The sequence below is a fragment of the Somniosus microcephalus genome, chromosome 21 (assembly GCF_052327205.1).
Source record: "Somniosus microcephalus isolate GS21.2 chromosome 21, FLI_Smic_1.0, whole genome shotgun sequence".
Taxonomy (NCBI): Eukaryota; Metazoa; Chordata; class Chondrichthyes; order Squaliformes; family Somniosidae; genus Somniosus; species Somniosus microcephalus.
This window is the reverse complement of record NC_141007.1, coordinates 11,771,361-11,776,467: the sequence shown is the minus strand read 5'-3', so window position 1 is coordinate 11,776,467 and position 5,107 is coordinate 11,771,361. Positions and strand designations below refer to the sequence as shown.

The 5,107-nt window shown below is 44.1% G+C and overlaps 1 pseudogene across 1 annotated transcript; it reads right to left on the bottom strand.

Moving 5' to 3' along the window:
* Window positions 1-645: 645 nt before the first annotated feature.
* Window positions 646-4,748, bottom strand: LOC147102601 (histone H3.3A-like; annotated as a pseudogene). The gene is made up of 3 exons (XR_015073034.1): window positions 4,610-4,748; window positions 3,742-3,895; window positions 646-2,632 (listed from the first exon to the last, which is right to left on the bottom strand). The product of XR_015073034.1 is annotated as a histone H3.3A-like (transcript).
* Window positions 4,749-5,107: the final 359 nt, after the last annotated feature.

Here is a 5,107-nt window from a genome sequence, read left to right as displayed (position 1 = left end):
ACAATTTCCAGCATTGCCTCTTTTGCATCTGAGTTACCAGAACTAAATATGATATTCAAAGCACAACCTGACCAGAGTTATCAGCTCAACCACCTCAGGCTGCTACTCAGTTGTAATAATTCCACATTCTGCTCATTAAAAAGTGCATGAAATAAAAAACAACCAGAAGTAGGTTTTACAGAAACATTCAGTTGAAATACTTACGTCGTTGAACCAAATGATCCTCGGAAATGACAACCGCAGGGATTGTGAAATTGGACAATGATGGACCTGTGTCCAAATGTATACATGGGTGATATTCAGTGACAATCCTGGATATCAGCTGCTGAACAGGGCAAGGTTTCTCACCGTCAATAATGAACACAGACCACATATCATCCAGTACAGTCAAATGTACGACACTGTCTGTAGGTGTTAGCAACAAGGCCGCTCAACTCCAGTGAACAGTCTGTACTGAACCCATATCCTGCGTATGCCCAATGTATCAGTATAAGTAACTGTACATCCGGATACTGGACATTATGAGCACTGAGTAGCCACCCAAGCTATGCTTTATACAGGGTTTGCATTTTACAGCATTTATTGCATTTGAAAATACAGTAATTTGTAATAACAGACAGTACAGTACTACAGCAAGTCAAGTGGTTGTGGTTTTCATGTACTTTAATGCAATATTTTACAATTTTACACCAGCTCCTGTACTGAGTGTAGTACAGCATGTGCTCCTTTTGCCAGAGTGGGTCTTTTCCTGATTTGTTCAGATGAACGCATCCCAATGTCATTAACAAGATACCCAAAGCCCTGCAAGGAAGCTGCCTGCAGTACCAATGGCCCCAGTAACACCATGCTGAGAGCCATCATTAGGAATGCTGCACAAAATGGAGTTAAGATTCCAATCAAGCTACTGCACTCCAATGAAAGGCAAAAACAAATGGAATAGCTCTTTTCCTTTGCTTTGTGGAGGATGGGGTAACTGCCTAGCATTCACTTGCCTTCTTTTACTATGAGCAGGAAAAGAGGCAAAAGCACTGAATGCCATAGCAGTCAACATCCCTCAGTTCAGCCCAGGACAACAGATGAAGCAGGCCACAAATATCCTCCAGGCCAAGTTAGGAGTAGCAGTGCGCTACAACTCCATCTATTTGTCAGTGATCCTAGTGAGCCAATCGTCCAAATAGGGATCAATGTAGCATTCGTATATCCTTCCTTGGCAGAGACCGCTCAGGGATAAAACTTGCAACATGGGAGTATATATCCTTGTCCTCTAGCAAACTAAACAAGAACCCCAATACTTAGCTACACAGCCTCCCCGACACCAAGGTGAAAAAAGTCCCTTAAGAGGTAGAGAAACAGCATCGCTGCTGCAGTTGCAGTGTCAGGAGGGCTGAATAACACCAACCTTGCAGTGCTGGACTTAGTCCTTTATAGAACTATTCTGGGAACAGCCTCAAATCTATTAGCAAATACTCATTATCGCTACTTGGCTACCAAGGTCCCTCCCATCAAAGGGCATTGTCAGCAACCAAGTGCAGTTAAATATGATGGCATCAAATCCATACTACTGCAATCTACCTGCAAGAGATTCTGTGGCAGGAAAACAGAAGGTTGTTTCACTGTTGCAACCAAACCAAGGCCTGTGGGACCATAAAGAACTCATGCAATATAATCCCCATATGTACAGCCAGCCCCCAGTTTGGGCAGGAAAAGCCCACATCACAAAGGAGTAGCACTTTGCTGTCTCCAACGATGAATGCCATTCAGCAAGCTAATAGCTAAATATTCAGTTATGAGAACTGCACAGGCTACCTACTCAACCCAGAATTCAAACTAGCCCCCATCTGCATTATCCCAATGGAAAACCACTTGTTTGCACGAGAACAAAAAGCAACACGCGAGTCCATAAACAATTTAATAGACGAATTAATAACTCCCCCCCTCCCCAAAAAACAGATCAGTAACGTGAAAAACAATGCATAAATAGGTACATAGCTGCCAAGCTGTACACTCCAGCTTGATGTACAAAATATCAATGCAATTTACTTGGTGTAAGACTGCATCAATTCCTCCTGAGTTACCAACGGAATGACACAATATTAGGAAGCATTTTCCCCAGTACATTCCTTTCAGTTGACTAGTACAAAATGCTCTAGGAAATAGTCTAATAGAAAACCCAAGTATAATACAAAACAAAAACTTAACTCAAGTGCTCGAGGAGCAATGGGCATTTCCCACTTGCACCTCATGCGAATGACAAGTGGACACGGCTCTGTTCCAATTTAACTACAGTTTAGATTTTTTTTTCAATAACAGTAAGGGCTCCCCTCCCCATTTAACCACCCACCCTATTAAACTTTAGAAAATTGAATAAAAACAGTGAATACCACATATTCCATTTGCACATTTTCACTCCTTAAAAGTTCGTATCCTGACAATCCCTCTGTAAAATCCTGCAATATTAAAAAAGGTCCCGCTGTCCATTGCTGATAGAACGAGCATGCTCCAATTAAGCTCTTTCGCCACGTATCCTGCGAGCAAGCTGAATATCCTTTGGCATGATGGTTACTCGCTTGGCGTGGATAGCGCACAGGTTTGTATCTTCAAAGAGACCGACCAGGTATGCCTCACTTGCCTCCTGTTAAACAAAGGCACACCTTTCAAAAGAGGGCAATGAGCTTCAAATTTAACTTAGCGTGGTAAAATAAAATTCTGCCCGTGTTGAATTTTGTCATATTCCTGTAGTGTTAAGATTCAGCACGGGAAAGACTAACCACCAAGGTTATACACTGTTATTTTCAACAGAAAAAATCAACTTCAACGATTTGTCTGTCAACTAGATTATCCTCAGTGTACGTTTGTTCTGACCACAGCATTGTGGTTTGAACTGTTGATTGGTGTATTATACTTGGTGGAGGGTAGGGAGTCCTGCTTGCCCATCCCACATGACCTGCAATGGCTCCCAGAGCCTCATTTTAAAATTCTTAATTATGTATTCAACTGTTCAGCCCCACAACCTCCCCAAATTCTCAACTTTTCACCTGGTGCATCCCCCCCACAATTAGTTCATTTAACTATTTGTGGCCGTGCCTTCAGCAGCCTTGGGATCCACACTCGAACCACATCCCTAAATCGCTCCACCGTAAAACCCACCTCTTTGACCAAGCTTTTGTTTACACTCCTAACCTATCGAACCTTGTCAGTTTTCCCTAAGGTCCCTAAAGTGGGATGTTTTTCGATAGAGGCATAAACACTGGCATAAGCCAGATGGGCTGTTTCTGTGCTGTCATTTCTAGATATTTAAATGCAAGTAGCTGTTGTTCAGATTCTATGTAAAGAAAGCTATTATTGGTTCAAAATTGATGTCAATTCACTAACGTTTATCTCGCTTACTGTCATGTAATGGTATCGGATACTTCTAGTAGCCCGTGTGGAGTAAAGTCCACTGTTACAATCTCTGGGTCTCACTCTGGTTTATTTGAATATTGGGAAGAAAAGGGCATACTCCCGATACGATGCAAGGTCTACTTACAGGAGTAACCGGTGACTTTAAACTCAAGAAATTATTTAGCATAAAGACCATAAAATATTTAACATTTGGTACGGTATCAGTTAAAATATACGGATCACTTTACATCCCATACGCCAAGTTATTTTGAAGTCACCTGCAAGCAACCCATCATTGTACATCACCACCCCTTTACCCTGTGCCCAGTGCTGCAGGAGAAGCGATTCCACTGACTGTACCTGTAGTGCACCAATCGCAGCACTCTGGAATCTCAGATCAGTCTTGAAATCTTGTGCAATCTCACGCACCAAACGCTGGAAGGGCAGCTTGCGAATCAGCAATTCTGTGGATTTCTGATATCGACGAATTTCTCTCAGTGCAACAGTACCAGGCCTGAAAAAAAGAGCCAAACAATTAGATTACCGAATCATTCAGACAATGGTGCGATTACAAATGTTCACCTATTTGCCCTGATAAAATTCTCCAATTCAATGTCAGAAATGAATATTGCAGATGCTGGAAACATTCAGGTCAGGCAGCATCTGTGGAGAGAGCACGGTCAAGGTAACGTTCCAAGTCTTATGAATCTTCATTCAGAAGAATGGTCATAAGACATGGTACAGTAACCCTACCGTCCTGACTGCTGAGTGATTCCGACATTGACAGCTGTAAAAGAAACAGACAAACAGATCAGCTTACCTACTGAAACCTCTTCAAGCAGCACACAATTCAAATGGCTACCACAATTTTGATTTGCAAACTATCTCTGCAGATAGGACCCAAAATAATATTAAAATAAGGCTAGGCATTAAAGCAAAATCTCACTAGATCCTGTCAAGAGGTTAACATGAATTACTCCCATCAGCAAGACCATACAGATGAAGGAAGCAAATGGTGTGCCTCCAACAGACATGTTCCTAAAAACAAGAACATTGACAAACACCCTGCTGATCAAATAGGAGGAAAGACAAGCAGCACGCTCGTCATATAGAAAAACAGAACAGCACTTGGTGACAACAGATCGGCAACTAAGCCCCAATCTCCGACACACCACCTCAATAAGAAAGAATAATGATTGCAGGGGTTACATTGCACGCTTAACAATACCTGTAACGATGGGGTTTTTTTCACTCCACCAGTAGATGGTGCACTCTTTCTTGCTGCTTTTGTTGCCAGCTGTTTCCTGGGTGCTTTGCCTCCTGTGGACTTACGGGCTGTTTGCTTTGTTCGAGCCATCTTGCCTCAAGCTGGGGGTGAGATAGCAAGATTAGCATAGATCATTTTATCATTCTTCCTCTGTCAGCAGAACAAACAGCCCAAGAGGTGAAATAAGACGACCTGCAGCAGGCACAGTGGAAAGGGAAAAGGATGGGAAAGTAGCAGGGGAGGGTGGTTGGGGGGGGGGGGGGGCGGGGCAGGGAGACTGGAGGGGGGGGGGGGAGCAGGGGAGGGAGACTGGAGACGGGGGCAGGGAGACCGGAGGCGGGGCAGGGGGAGGGAGACCGGAGGCGGGGCAGGGGGAGGGAGACCGGAGGCGGGGGGGACAGGGGGAGGGAGACCGGAGGCGGGGGGGACAGGGGGAGGGAGACCGGAGGCGGGGGGGAC